The sequence below is a fragment of the Hipposideros armiger genome, unplaced genomic scaffold, assembly GCF_001890085.2.
Source record: "Hipposideros armiger isolate ML-2016 unplaced genomic scaffold, ASM189008v1 scaffold_871, whole genome shotgun sequence".
In the NCBI taxonomy this organism is placed as follows: Eukaryota; Metazoa; Chordata; class Mammalia; order Chiroptera; family Hipposideridae; genus Hipposideros; species Hipposideros armiger.
Genome location: NW_017732221.1, coordinates 401,467 through 418,442, shown reverse-complemented (window position 1 = coordinate 418,442; position 16,976 = coordinate 401,467).

Genomic DNA, 16,976 nt, shown 5'->3' with positions numbered 1-16,976 from the left:
ACTCAAAAGACAACTGAAAAGGCTATGGAATAAAGCTTTATTATTATTGGCTTAAATAGCTACAATGACCTGGGATATCTGAATTAGAAAATATGGGTACCCAACTTTTTATTCGGAAGAGGAGCCACATCAGGATAATGCCTTCTCAAGCGCTGAGGGAATAGAGAAAAATTTTTCTAAAAATAAAATGGGTAATTTCTTTGAATTGTACTTGGAGAAAACATGATGATGAATGTTTTGGCAAGGTGTTAGAACTTGTGCATCAGTCTTGTCTTAATGGAAAAGAATCTGTTTGACGAAATCATTCCATTTGAGCAGAGCAATCTTGAGGTAGATGGGTACTCTATGTAAACAGCCAAAAGAGCCTTTTAGCCTGGATTTCAAGGCACATCCCACTCACATGCTATCCACCAAGGGCTATGGACCTGCACACTCAGGTCCGTGTGGATACCCAACTCTACAGGCAGGACACACCAATGGAGTTTTTTCTTTTTTCTTTTTAAATCCCAGTCAGTCTGATTTCACAAGGAAGAAATTACTAGGCATAGCTGATATATTCCTTCCCAAGCAATCACACAATGTGACATTGCTTAGACATCAGGTTCAGAATATATTTTCAGTCTAGTAGTTTAGAACTCACTTAGGAAGTTAGAAATTATAAATGAGTGAATAAAGTCAAACAAAACAGAAAATATAGGACACATGTCCCTGCCTTAAACATAATTATCACCTTTAGCTACAAATATGAGGAAGTACGTCTCACAATAAATGTTAACATTTAGCTGAAAATGATTTTTGCTTATTTTGATAGCAGATAGATAGAGGAAAAAGAAAAAATATGATGAATAATGAAGTACTTCATTTATTTATCCTTTGGAGACTGTTGATAGTCCCAAACTTCAACACATTTACAAACCCAATCTGCCTTTTATTGGTATCTTCTTTCCCAGTCTTTTGTCACTTCTTTCTGCCCGAATTTTTTTTAACCTGTTCCACCCTTCCTAGACCCATCCTCATGCCTACCACAGTCACATCATCTCCTGGGGGGTGTTGGTAGGGGGTCCATGGGCTTTGTGACAACCACATAGAGAAGTTATGTTTCTCCTTACTTCTGGGTGTGTGTATCCAACTCAAACATGCACGGGAAATTCTAAAAGCTTAGTGGTATCCAAAGTAGGGAATTCTTTCTGTTCAAAATTATTTTAAATCAAACTGTCATGATTTTATTAGGATTTTCCTATCTACTAATAGGTAGATGTGACCCATTGGGAGTTTATAGTTCCATTTCATCCTACAAGATGATCAACCAAAACACAAGATAGAATTTTAGTAGTACCTATTTTATTGTGCAGCTCCTGTATTTTACTAGTGAGTTCAAAATAAGTTTTTTTCTCTTCTCTCTTTTACTTCCTCCAAAATTTTCATAGGCTAATAAAACCTGAATCATATTTTGTCTTAGTTATGGCAACAGCAAAGTTTAGCACTGGAAGGAACAAATATTACTTAACCTGAAGAGGTATGAATAAAACTTCCCAGTCTTATTTCTTATTATTAGAATTATTAATAGAATGCTACTCTCCAGATATATACTCATAGAGTAAGTCTCATGAATGAGACTATGCCTACACATTTAGCAGCCAGCTGAATTATAACCAAACAACAGTGACCAGCTTTGGACTGGAAGCTCTGAAGTTGAACTATTAGTATGGCCAACAGTACGTAACCTTTGACCTGCAACCATAAGCTTTTCAAAACACCAAATAGAGTGCCCTATTCATGTCAGGTACTCTATAAATAGTAGAGCACTGTTTCCCTTCCCTTAATCCTCAAAATAGTCTTAACTCATAGATATTTTTATCTCATATTTAAGAATGAAAGAAAAATAATAATAACCCTTTGGTCCCACTTGGTCACTATGAAAATGTATCTGTCTACCCAGGCTGGTTACAGAAGCTCAGTAATATCTGAATTGGTCTGCATTCTCCCAACCTAGAGGCTCCTTTAAGCACCAGCCGCCATCCCTCTTTGCAGAAATGCAGTTGTTAGAATTGAGGAAGGATGGGGTGGTCTGGGCTTCGCACTGTGTCATGCACTGCCAATTCAGTCACATGACCATCAGAGGCCAGCATGAGCATGACAACTGAAGGCCTGCATGAGTAATTCTCAATATGTAAGCACAGTTCGAGAGCACACAAGGAGAGTCACACTTAAAGGTCTAAAAAGCATACTCTGCAGGGTGCCTGGCTCCGGCAGTCACACACTAATCCAACAATGTCTTAAACCAGTATTAACGGAAGGTCCTTTTTCAAGGGTTCGCAGGTTATTTCCCTGAAAGGAAAGAAAATTTCTAGAAGACTGTCTTCTAATTCTTATCTTCATTTTTTTAATATTATTAAATAATAGTCTACAGTCAACCCTGATGTCATAGTGAGACCATATTTCAGTGTAAATCTAACATCTTCATTATACTGTGAAGCCACAAATATGATTATATCACACATTTCATGTAATGGGTAATCCCCAAAGAAAGAGTCCCATTCCTTAAAAAGTGACGAAGTATTTAAGCATATCTCTGAGCAGTCACATTCAGACTAGAACCGTCAACAAGTGTGATAGGTGACGATTTTCAATGAAGAAAACCATCAAATATAATCTAATCAGTTCACCATTTGTGGCAGATATAAAATAATCTATACTTGATACATTCTGTGATACTACAAAAACTTTCAGTATGGCAAATGCAAAAAGAAATGTATATATATCTACATTTTTTTCTGATAATACATGTGCATATAAATTAGAAGAAATATAATGGCAATTAAAATTTAATGTAATTTTAAGATTTAAGAGTGTCCAGTAGAAGGCTAATTTTAAAGCATAATATGACAAAAATGAAAACATCTATAGCTCATTAAATTCAAGAAGAACATCATCGTTATATTTTCCTCCTTAAAGGTCATGCTCTCATAATTCATTTTGTAATTTATCTCAATTTCATACTTGCAAGATTAACTTGTCTGCAACTTCCCTCTAATACTCTAGGACGTCAAGTTCCTCCTAGGCTTCTGAAAATAGTGGTAGTTTCTCCTTCTTGCTGTATTGGGGAAGTTGCTTTAAAAAATAAACACATGTGAAATGTGAGCTTGCATTCAGTTATACACTACCTTGGGTCAAAGTGGGAGCAGATGGATGGAGGGTAGAATACTCACAAAGTGGTAACTGTCATGCAGATTCTCCAATTAATTCATTTTCTATTTTCTTTCCTTTTTTCTCCTTAATCAATGAGAGGAAAATAAATCTTGGCATTCCAAGGAAGTGATTCTGAAGGGTAACATCCATGAGATAACCTAGATGAACAGCTCTCCGACAGCATTCTAATAAAGGTAAGAAATGAGGTTGTTCCTTAAGACCAACTGAAAAGCCCCAGGTTCTGTCAGTGGCCATGACTGAGGCTTGTTATGATGTTGACACTGCAGCTGAAACCTCAAAGACTTAAGCACTGAGCAACAATGAAGATACTGTATAATCAAGTAGGATTACAGCAAAAAAACCACAAAAACAAAAACAAAACACACACACACACACACACACACACACAGTGCTTTCAGGTCATAAGGAATGATTATCATGAAGAAAGAGAAGTGACTGTTGGATCTAATAGGCAACCAGAGAAAAAAATTTAAAAGTAAATAAATATATCACCACCCTACCCCAGAAGATGTTAAAATCACAAAGAAAAAATTCCAGAGGAAATTTAATAAGCTCACAGAAGAAAAAGCATTCAGACAATCCACTTTAGGGTGTACACTTTGGAAAATGATCTGCAAAATTAGAAAAAGAGGCTGATTCATTGTAGAGGTGCATTATTGAAGAGTACACAGTGTCCAGAAATTCTGTTGCTCCTTTCATCAGAATCAATGTGAGGTTTGCATTAGTAAGGATAGTGAAGTTATTTTAAAAAAAATATATATATATATATATATATATATATGAAGGAAAAGAAAAGAAAAGAAGGAGGAAAAAGGAGAGGAGGGGGAGGAGGAAGTGAGAGAACTAGTATCAAGCCAAGAAGCAAAAGGGAACGCCAACAATGTTTATTTCCCAATGTGTAGAGGGTGCTATTGAAATATAATAAAGTACCTTCTTGTTCCTTCAGCTAATACATCAAGTCAAAAATCTCCAGGACTCCTGAAAAAAGATTGTTTCTACAAAAGATGCACTCTTTAAATACCATTCAATACCTGCTGTTGAAATTTGGCTCCTGAACAAGCTGCAATTGTATTTTTCACGTGGCAAAAATGCCACTGTGCATTTCAGCTTGTTGTGCAATACCTTGTCACTGTTTTGTCTCGTGGGTATGTGTGTCAATAACATCATCTGATAACAGTGCTTCTTGTTCTCTTATATCTCAATACACCGGATGTATATTTTGTTCTCCCATCACTAACCGCGATGCCCTACATTAACCATGAAACCTTTTGTAGGAGACTATGTTAAGTGCTAGAACCCCTCTCCAGCGGGAAGTTGAGAAGGAACTGCAGAGTTTAGCACTTTCCTCAGGAGATTCTGATGTGAACCCTCAAGGGCTGTACAGCCTTTTCCCTTTGGAGAATCACAAATCTTCCCAGTGACTATAATCTCCCTCCCTTTTTGAGAATCACTGATCTTTGAATGAAGACAAAGAATTTATATTTTTCCTTCTATGCCAGGCTCTAGAACATGGTGTATGTATCCACCAGACTCACCGACATTTGGTGGGGCTTACACTTTGATATATACTTTTTTTCCTTGAGGCAATGAAAGATTTATGCCTGTCCATGCCCTGGTTGTGATCACCAGCATAAGAAGTTTGTCTGGGGTTAAGGGTCTACACAAGCCATGGGATAGAATGAAGTTTCACTTTGGCTTATTTGCTCAGCAATTCGAACCAAAGCTAATAAACCATAGATCAAAGCCATATGTTGACAGTAATATTAATGGCAGCCTCAGGTCTAAGTCAACTATCTGGGCCTTTTGCTCAGATGTTTGGCTGTTAGGAAGACGAAAGGAAGAGGTCAGGCCACAGCTCAGCTGTCACTACGTTCACTAGCACCTGAAACAATTAGCTTTAGTAGCCACAAAAGTCTTGAAGTGCTTCATGAGTTCTTTCTATCCCAGTGAATTAAAAAAGTATATGGCCAAATAATCTCCCTATCAGTCGGCCTGCCGGCGGATGCTGTGCTCAGCCCTATTCCCCTATTCAGGATCAAGCTGTCCCTTCCCCAAGATGCCAGGAGTGTTGGCTGCTGATGGCTCACAGCTAAACCCTCTCTAAGAATTATCCTTGGCCTAAGATTATACGTCTTTCTGGGGAGAGGGGAGGGACAGCCCGCATACAGTGCAGGGCCCGGAAGCGGGTGAGAACAGTGAGAAAATGGTCTTAACACTAAATGTAAAGGGGAAGAAACTCAGTCATCAAGATAAATAATATTTTATGGCTCTGTTTTGAAAATCAAAAATGAAAGAATCGAGGTGATCAACATATCACAATTTTAAATATACAGTGTCAGTAATGGCCGACTTCTCCTTTTGCCTGAAGCTTCCATGTGGCTCTGCACAGCACTCTTACTGATCCCATCTTTATTTAAAATGTTCAATACTTTGTTGATTGTAGATTTTTGTATTCATTTCTATTTTTTAAAATAATGAATTAAAATATTATACATCTTGGTTACTGAGTTTATTGGCACCTCTAAGTTTTGTCCGTGAGGCGGGTACTTTCCTCACCTCACACTAGTCCCAGCCCTGGCAGGTGGTACTCATGCCTGGCTCATTTGCCGTACGGGCTGACAATGCTGAAGGGTCATCACAGCAACAGAGTCCCTGTGGGGTCAGCTGAAGCCTTTCTTGTAACTTCATCACAGTTCAGTTCTACTTCCCTCACTCCTTTACCAATGTTATCCCCAAGAGCACTCCTGCAGGCAAGTCTCTCTCTCTGAGTCTGTTTCCTCTAACATATACCCATAGAAGGGAGGTGGAAATTGAATTTCGGAGAGGTTGAATGACTTGCCCAAGTTCTCAGAGTTCCTAGGGACAGAGATGAGAATCTAGGTTAGTCTAATTTAAAGCCAGTTCTCCTCAGCATAACACCCTGCAGACTAGTGCCGGAATTTGGGACTACAGTCAAGTAAGCCAAAGGTCAAACCCAGATACCACCAATCCCCATGTACTCTCCTGATTGACATTCCTAATCGTTGACTGGAAATCGGGCTCTCCGGCCTCCAGGAAGTAAGCTTCTGATTGTGTTATGTCAGACCTTGTGCCAGAAAGAACATGGCCCCCTCCCGCAAGGTATCTGCATCCTAATCCCCTGAACCTATGAATCTGTTAAATTACAAGGCAAAAAAGGACATTGCAGTGTGATTAAGATTATATTGCACTTCCAGGGGGGCCCAGTATAATCAATCACAAAGGTCCTTAGAGTAGGGAAGGAGGAAGACAGGAAAGTCAGGAAGGAGAGGTGATGACGGAAGCAGAGGGCAGAGGCATGCAACCATGCATGAGCCAGAGGGAGGCGGCCTCTAGAAGCTGGAAAAGTCGAAGGGCTGATTCTCCCCTAGAGCCTCCCGGGGGAATGCACCTCTGCTGCCACCTTGCTTTTAGCCCTGTAAGACCTGTTTCGGACTTCTTATCTCAAGAAGTGTAAGAAAATAAATGTGTGTTGTTTTAAGCCACTCAGTTTGTGGTCATTTGTTATCTGGGCAACAGGAAATGACTTTGGACCCCAAAGGCAGAGTTTTTGCACTGACGTTATGGCACCACTCCCATCACTCGGAGGTGTAATGGATCCCTAATGGAATTCCGGCAGAACCATCAGAGGAATTTAACAAAGACTTCTCAATTGTATTATATTTTTTTAATTTTTTTTTTTGGAAAAAGAACTTGGATAAGTGGAAGGATTGATGATCTGTCCTGACCCCAGATGGTTGTGTTCTCCTGATGACAGATGCAAGTCTAGGATGGGCGGGGTCCATCTACATAAAAAGGGGAGAAATGATTGCTACAGAAAAGGCCAGCAAGAACCAGGGACTCATCAAAGCCCACCTTTTACTTTTCTGATTCTTCAGTAATATCCTCTGAATTACGGATATTACATTCCTATTATTTTAATATGAAACCAACTGTTCTGTTTTTCTTCTCTTTCCTTGCTGCACTCAAAGAGTTTGCAGCTTAAGTTCCTCCTGCATTTCAGCAAAAATAGACATTTTTGTTGTTGTTGCTGTTGGTCTTGTTTTTGATTAACCATTTGGGTCTAATGGGCCATCAAGGTTTACTATAAAAAAAAACCTGAACATTTACGTTTTTGGTTTTTTTTTTGATTAGTTATAAGGAGACAAAATACTTAAATACCTTGGCTAGAAGCCAGAACAAGAGACTCTAAAGCATCAAGAAAATATCTTGAACAGAAACAGAAGAGTAGGACTTCACTCCAGGCAAGGAAGGGGTTCCATTTTGGGGACAGACAAGAAAAGGAAAGTACCATGTATATGAATTGGGGGGGGGTGAGGGAAAAGGGGCAAGAGAAGGTGGTTATAGCTAAGCAGATGGGACCTTGAACAACCTTGCAATGATATTCTTGCCCCAAGTGTATACCAGCAAGATATGGTTCTATTGCCAGTAACCTCATAGGACCAGAGTCATCACTAGGAAGCCTTAGCTTTTCCCAAATGAACATCTCCTGCCCCTGGGGGCTCAGTTCACTGTACTCGCCTTCTGCTTCTCCTGAAGACTTCACTCCATTAGTTAGCATCTTATTTGGGGACTTCCTAAAGAAATGATGCCTATCCATTTCCTTAAATTTTTCTTAGTTCCTGTCTGACTTACTCTCACCTCGCACTGCTCCAAGACATATGTGAGCTCCAGAAAAGGGGGTAGGAGCCCTAGACACTTAATGGGGTGGTATTACAAGGAATCCTTCAGAGCTAGATGGAATCAGCCTGAATGGTTCCCCTCCCAGCATCTCCCAATTTTTCCCATGAGCTGGGATAATGGTTAATGGCTTTCTTTTACATAATAATAAAATAATGTGCAAATATGAGAGCCATTCTGCACAGAAAAAGGAATATGAACGTCAAAGATCTTGTCAACCATCAACATACTCTTTGAAAGCAATACGGAGAAGCACTAGTCTTTATGGAGGCCTCTTCACTGATTTGGAAAAGTGCAGGCCGGCAGCTATCAGACCGTTGAAACTCTCAGTAATAATACAGGCCCCACTAAATCCTAGTTAACATTGAAGTACCGCAACCCCTGATATGTCCTGGTTTGAGTTTTTCAGACACCCCATAGAAACAAAACAGAAGAATTACGATTTTGAACAAATAATTTACCATGTTGAAAATGACTTTATCAGTGAAACTTGAGTAATTTTCTCCATTATTTAACTGAAATGTGTGCTTTTTGAAAAGTAGTTGGTCAGCTATGCTAGTGTCTGAGTGCCCTCTTTTCTTCCTTTTCAATGCTGGATTAAGCAGAGCGGAGGGAGAGAAGCAAAGGACGCTTGTAATAGAGTCTTTGGGGTTGTCTGCCCAGCAACCGTCAGATCCACAGAGGTAGACCTGGGTAACCGCTTTCACTGGGTGGCCTCCCTCCTTGCCAGAGTTGGGGGGAGTCAGGGTTAAGGGGCTCCACATCAGTCTCTGCATGTGGCTAAACCTGCAACATAGGAGAAGTGAAATATCTGTGAGAACTGGAGAATAACAGATCTGCCCAGTGTGAGGGTTCTACCTTTGCCTGGCACAATGGCAGGCATAAGCTACTTCACTGAGAATTTGTTGAATGACTTGAATTAGTAAATGGGTGGACAGATGAATGGACAGACATGAGTGGACAGACATGCAGCAGAGAAAAGGAGTAGAGTCCTGTCTACATTCCAGTCCCTGGTTCTAGCTGCTTCCCTCCAGTGCCGGCCTTTGTAGGCCCCACGAGATCCTTGCAACCTTACGTACCACTCAGGCCATCCTATGTTGGTTTCGGTTACTTCCAACTGTAATCACTAATAATAATGGGGAACTTGGAGTTTTCTTTGAGACAAACATGAAAAAAAAATCTACGGAACATATTCTTTTTTACATGTACATATTTACATGAGTGTATGTGCATGCATGTGTATGTATAGTGTAATAAGTGCATATACCCAAATGAACTGGATAAATTAATCAATATCTCTGAGCTCCTTTCCTTATGCTCTAATGAAGGGGTTAGACAAAGTGACCTGAACTTAATAGGTAATGCTTTCTAGGAATTGTCAAGGATTTGTTAGTAAATCTCCAGACGGTTCGCCAGAAAAGAGAGCCCAGGAAAGGCACTCTGGGAATTCAGACGCTTTCCATGTTGTACCATTGCTGAACTGTTTGGTGGCTCTTTTGGGAAATGTGTTTGAAGGTAATCCGTACATTATTTTAACTGCTCTCATGGAGGCAGCTCTCCAGTCTGAGGAATTTGGTGACAAAGTGTGCTGGTGGTAACACCAGACTCGTTAGAAAAGTAAAATTTAGCTGTAAAATAGCAGTGAGACTTTTCCCCGTGAATTGGCCCTGAAGGCAGACCCATGTGGAGCGCCATGTCACTAGGGATAGAATTCTGGTGAGAACGACATAGCAAAATGAAGCGTCCAACAGATGAATAACCTGCAGTAGGCATCCCCAAACTTGGCTGCCATCTTGGTGGATGGGACCTTAGTATCCCTCCCACATCAAGTACAGTACCACGCATGTCCCAGATATTCAATAAACATGGGGTGACCGATGAAACCAAATTCATAATAACAGATGTCGGTGTTTGAGCCCTTGTTAGTGCCAGGTGCCTTACATATATTTTCTTATTTCTCACTGTCAACAATCCTCCTTTTAGTCGCATTTTAAATGTTAGGGAACTGGGATTTAGTGAGCTTAAGGAACTTACCCCCAATCACACTGCTAATAAGTGGCAGAGGGCGTAAGTCAGGTCGTCTGACCCCAGAGCCTAATATGCTAGGTTTCCTCTTTCTTCTCAGCCATAAACGAAGGCCCATGGGAATGGCGCGAAGCGTTTTACCTTATACCTGGTTTAACTATCAATTATAAAGACTCTACATAAAATAATATTGATCTGAATCATAATGTTCTCCTGAATAGCATCGGCTGCTTACAAAAATAAGGTTAGGATGAGTCGCTGGCGACGGCGTAGGCTGCAGCCCCTGTGGCAGTGGGTTGCCATGGGCTACCGTGTGTAGCCAGCAGCCAGCGTGATCGGCCAGCCGCCGCAGTGAGCGGCTGTCCAGAAGCCGGCGACTGATCTGCCTCGCCGGGAAGAGCACAGTGATGGTGCCTACTTGGGCCAGTGAAGCAACGTCCTCCACAACTAAACTGAAGAACAAAACGATAGCAACTTGTCTGTTCCCCTCCCCCAATCCCCCAGCACTGTTCCCATCCCCCCAATTCCCCAATAAAAATCTTAAAAAAATAATAATAATAAGGTTAGGGGCTCATAAATGGTTTAAAAAAATCTACAAGGCGAATCCATGGATTTCTAGCTGTTCCTTTCACTTTGTATTTTCACGTCTGAAAGGGCAGCACGTCTTCTACAGCGCTCTTCTCTCCGTCTCTCAGCTGCTCATGTGGGTTTTACCGGCAAGCATCATCGTTCTCCCTTCTCCTATATGCCCTAAGGTAGGGCACTTCTGCCACCCACTTTAGTTCACTTCTAAAAAGCTAATAGCTTTAGGGGAAGAGCAAAGGGGTTAATGTTTCAAGTTAGTGTAGAGAAAAAGGAATAGAGAGCTGGTTCTTCTCAGATGCCTGATTTCTAGTCAGCATGCTGCTCGGGTCCCTGGTTGAACACATTTCAGCCATCCTGTGCCTAAGGAGAAAAACACCACTCCTGCCTCGTGTCACTATGGTAACTGATGCTCAGCAGGCAGTTGCAGTTTCATTTAACATAACTGGCTTTTAGAACTTGAGGGGGAAGCATGCTTTCATGTAAGAGAAAGGGAAATACAAGTGGTTTAATTAATGTGTCTCCATTTAACACAAGGATACAGGTCCTTTCCCCTGTTTGGCCATAGCGTGTGCTGCTCCATTTATATCTATATCAGATCTAAGGCATCAAAGGGTGAAACATTTCTCTCATCATGTGTGAAGTGCACAAAGTGGGCAGAAAAGGAGACATGGGTTGTGCTGGACCCTTTGCGAAAGGTTTTTCACTTTATAAAACCATCTCGGCTTGAGAGTGTATAGAAGAATTGCTTCCTCTTCTATCCACAAAGGAGGCCTGAGAGATGTTGCTAGGCAACCTCACACGGAAGACTGGGGCGCTTAGAAATTAACATAGCTGACCTCCCCATCATCTCTGCAGCTCTGCTCTTCAAAACCATTTTGTGAGGCCGCAGGACTCAAGAAAATAGATATAAAATGTAAATACAAAAATAAAGAATAGGGGAAATAAATCTAACTTTTTCAAGCAGAGACCAGGATTCATGCAATAAAAAAAAAAAGGCAGCCGTTTGAAAAAGCAGGTTGAGGGGAAAATGGTGTTAGTTGCTATAGACGAGAAACTTGTATTTTAAATAATCTAGGAAATTCTCCTCAGTATGTTTTTAGTAATGTTTACAGTTGCCATGTAAACGATCACAGCAAAGGGTCTGGAAATCTGTAAGGGCAAACACACAATAAATTAGTTTATGGTAATATGGATCTAGCACATATTTTTAACAAAAAGCTCAATTCTAATTAACCAGGCCCAGCCCTAGATTCTCAATCCTCAGCACATGATGTTTTTCTTCAGCTCCTGTCTCCTACTCTCTTTCCTGCCACTACATCATTAATATGACACTGGTTGGTGTGGGAAGGGATGGCATTAATTTTGCAAGTAGATGAATATTTGGAAGGAAACTGCAAAGCTAGTCTATGAAGCAGAGCGTACACTCCTGTCTGCAATAAATTATTTAGTTTGATTTTTAAAATACCTCATACCACTGGAAAATGCTTATGGTAACATTTTAAGACAGGTTGTTAAATTTATCAACATTAAAATCAATCAAAATTGGTGGTGCTGGGGGGAGGTGGGGGACAGTAAAGAAATCCTGAGTATTTTTCAGTAGTTTTGTTTTTGTTACGGGTGTTTGGGTGAAACAATTCTGAAACTATCTTAGATGGATTCTAGGCTTGAAGAACTGAACAAATATGTTGAGATGGTTGGGACTCAGGGTCTCACTGTGGAAGAGGGGACAAATGAAAACTGGGGGAAACAAAAAAGAACCCTATGGCAATAAATTGGAATTGGAGGAATTGGTGTAATTATGTGATTTCTGAAATGTTTCAGAGTGTGTGTGTGTGTGTGTGTGTATATGTGTGTATGCATGTACGAGTTTGTGCACACATATATATGTGTATATATGTGAATGTACGTGTATACATACATGCATGTTTTCTATTTGCTGAAAGAGTTAGAGGCAATTCACCCTAGCAACAGGGAGCATACTTTCCGTTTAAGATCTTGGTCTATAATGCTACTCCCCTGCTAAAGGGAACCAAAGCTCCTCAGAGAAATGGCTGATTCTAGGGCTGGGGCTGGTTAATTAAACTTTGAACCTGGGACACTTTCTTATGCTTGCAAGTAGAAAAGTGCTAAAAAAACAATGATGAGTGCAATCAGTCATAAGGACACAGGAGCCAGCTTGATACAGCTCCTGCTGGACAAATCTGAAACAATTTGAGCACCAAAATAATTAAGGAGGTTAATGAATTATGAACCATTGGAAAAAATAGAAATTCATGAACTGTATGATATTAGATGATAAATAAATGATATAAAAAGTAAAAAATAATAAGCAAGGGAGGGGCTGTTGCTTACAGTAAAATGCTAAAGGTCGGTTGGTTGGTACATGTGGAGAAAATGTTGATGTTAGCACATCCTTTATAACTATCATGGTAAAGATTAGATCAGGTAACAATCATGCTAATCTAGTAGAAATTTTTGAAGAGGAGCAGAATATTTTTATGATGTAAAAGTGTCTTCTCACAGATTGGTTATCACTTGCAAGGGAAAAAATAACCATATGGAAAATTTAAGTTATTAAAATTAATATCACCAATAGGGCAGATGGACACGATGTACTTACAGATGTGACACCATAAGGACACATCACTTATACAGTATTATGACCAGGAATGCTGAACTGAAATTGAATCATGAGGAAACAGACAAACCCAAAATGGAGAAATATCCTACTGAAAAAACAGACAAAAAAGGTGGGGCTAGAGGACTGTATCCTTCAAAAATGGCTGTGTCATAAAAGACAGAGAAAGGCTGTGGAGAAGCTCCAGATTAAACAAGACTACAGAGACATGACGAGGACATGCAATACTGGATCCCATAGTGGAGACTGACTGGAGAAAAATATGCTATAAAGGACATTATTGGATCAATTGGTGGTACAGAGTGAGAGTTAGTTAAAAGTATTGTAACTAAGTTAAATTTACTGAAATTCATTACTGTGATTATATTGGAAAATATCCTCATTCTCAGGAAATACACACTGAAGTTCTCAGGAGTAGAGGCACGGGTGATGCATGCAATTGGTTCCCAAAATGTTCAGAAAAAATATTTTACATATAGGTGTGTGTATAGATATGTGTGGGCATAAATGCATATACAAAAATGTGCATACACAGAGAAGGCACAAATGATAAAGCAAATGAGGTAAAATATTAGCAATATTTTAGTATCTATCTGGGTAAATGGCATGTGGGTGCTCTTTGTACTTTTTCTCGCCAGGCAGCTTCTGTTAAGTTCGAAATGATTTCCAAATGGAAATTTTTAAAAACCAAACAAAAAAGAAAATTTCTGTCTCTTTTTGAAGAAAGAAAATTGATTGGAACTAGAATAATGAATGTTTACATTTTAAGAAATCTATGAAAACAACAACATCCCAACACATACAGAAAGATATTACACTTCGTAAGGTACAGTCGAGTTATGTGTGTAGCACAGAGAAGCGATATCAGGATACAAACACATCTCGGTTCCATTTCTTCCCCTTGCCTGTGTGTGTGGTATGGGTTCAGTCATTTTAATTTTGCTCTTGGGTGTTGTTCTCAATATCCTGAAATTCCCCCTATCCCCACATCTTCCTCAAACAATCCTCTGTAGTTTGTGACTCAAGTCAACGTGGAACATTGGTTAGAAAGTTTTCAAGAAACTTTGAATATTGGGGAGAAATTTTCATTCATTGACTAGAGTTACTTCAAGTATATTTAGCTTAAAGTATTTGAAAAGAACATTTATATAACTGCTTAGCATTTTAGCACATTGTTTTCCCCTTCAATGTTGTTAAGCTTGGTGTGTTTTTCAAAGGAAGTATAATCTCTGACTGTGAAACAGGACCTGTTATGCCGACCCATTATAAGTGAGGATACTACTACAGAATGCTTCACAGCTCTGTGCTTCATGTTTCAAGTGTGTATTTTTTTAAGGTTCTTACATCATTTACCCATTAAAAATAAAACTAGCCTGCCTTTGGCGGAAACTGAAATAGTAATTACCTACTTAAAATATCCTTCTGTTTGTTTAAAACAGAGTTTCTTTTACGTTGCCAAAAGAATTTGTTTGAAGAAAGATAAAAATAACATACACACTATTTGAAAACAGCCTGGTTTGAAGACTGCCACACAGTCTAAGGTGATACCTCTCGGAAGGGAAGGAAGACATTTAGAACCTGCTCATTACTCAGCTTTCCTCATTTATGGGATCAAATTGCTTTTTTGGGCTTTGTGCCAGATTCATTTGTGTGCACTGCAAGGCAGATTGTAGAGTGAAGCATTTGTCTAGAAAACATCTGGTTCTTAAGAAGAGTATTAAAAGGTGGGTAGCACTTTTTTTTGCTCATAACTATGATTTATTATGTTACAGTAACCCCCCTCTAATCAGGCCGGCAGACTTCCAGCAACCACAACTAGGAACCTGGAAGTTAAGTGAAAAATACTTCAGAGACCAAAGAAAACACAGGGCCTGAAATTCCATGCATATGAAGGAGCGGTACTGCCTTCAGGTCAAAGTCCGTTTTATTTATTAAAACTATTGGAGCCAATTAGCATAAGGGCTGCTGAGGCTACCTTTATATGTAATACTTCTTTCTGCTGTTATTTTGTTCCTTTACCCCCTTCACATAAAAATCACACCTCTATCTGAACTCTAATTCTGCGAAATACCTCCTGAACCCCACCCTTTTCCTACTCAGGTTTTGCCCTCTTCTCTTTTTTATATCTTCAGTATCTATTGGCTTTTCCCATAAACATTCCAAGACACTCAAGTAGCCCTATCTTAAAACACAAAGCCAAGAAACTTCTCTAATCTCTCCAGAGCCATTATTCTACTGCTCCCTTACCCTCAACCCGTATCTAAACATTTTTCTCTACTGTCTTTAGATCCTCACCTTCCATTCACAGGGCTCTCACTAACCTACAAGGAAACTGTTCAAATTAGGAAAGGGGGTTTTCTCCTCCAGGGGAGGCAGTTGCAGGGTTCAAGGCTTGGAGTGCTGGATTTTGGCCTTCCTCTCCTCACCGCTTGGCTGGGTCACTCTGTTCCAGACACATACTACATAACCACACATTGTGGCCCTGTGTGACTTCAGTTATTTCCACTGGCTTCTTATTAAATTTGGTAGGATCATCATTAAAACTCTGTTACTAGAATAATGGACTCAAAGTGCAGAGAACTGGTTTTGCTCTGTTTTTTTTTCCCCCTCTAGTTGCAGGGCTGCATTCTTCACTCGTTTTGACAAGAAGTATTGGTATCTTCCCTTAGTAATCCTACGTTCTCCCGTTACTACAGCTATTACCACGACTATGACCATTTTTCTGGCAAAGTCTATCTTCTATTTTCTGAATCTTTTTTCTCTGACAATTGAAAGAAAGGAGATTGCATTTTGCTGAGACAATTAGTAGTAAAATATGGGTATTAGGAATTGAAAGAATGTTACCTTTTGTTTAGTTTTTTTTTTCCTACTAATTTTTGCTCAGCAAGACAGCTTTAAAAAGTCAGCAAAAAGCAAGCTTGAGAAGGCCATTCTCTAAAGAAAAAAAGGGAAAAAATTTAGTGTGTGGTTCATTACAGTTAAGTTGCAAAATGGCAAAGAAATAAAAATTCTGATATTTCATCACTCAGATATAACTATTAAAAACTGGATTAATTCCATGTAGTTTTGTGTATCTATATCTATGCAACTATATATATTTGAAAATTAATATGTGAAGTTATGTTGCCTGCTTTCTTACTTATTCTGTGAGAACTTTAGCAGTTAACATTTTTTGAAAAACTTTTTAAAAATACTAAATAAATAAAATATTTCAAACAGGTTTTCAAGGCTACACAGTACTCTGTTATTGGGTAAGCTTTAATATATTTGACCACTTTATTTATATTGAATGCTTTGATAGCAACCAAAAACCCAAGATTTCTGCTGTTACAATTTTTTTTTAAACTGAAAAACTTAGGGAAAATTTCTGAGTATCTCCTAGATAAATTTCTCTAAGTGGGATTACTTAATCAAAGAACAAGCGTTTTCTAAAATTATTAATAGTTTCAGGTGTATAAAACAACATGATTAGACATTTACACACCTCACAGTGATAACCCCAACAAGTCTATTACCCTATGACACCATACATAGCTATTACAATACCATTGACTACATTCCCTATGCTGTACTTTACATCCTGTGACTATATATTTATATTTAATATATTTTACTATATATATTAATTAGAGTTGACATTCAATATTATCTTATATTACTTTCAGGTGTACAGCTCAGTGGTTAGGCATATATATAATTTATGAAGTAATCTCCCCGATAAGTCTAGTACCCATCTAAAACCATATAGTTTTTACAACATTGACTATATTCCCCACACTGTATTTCATATCCCCACAACTATTTTGTGACTACCAATTTG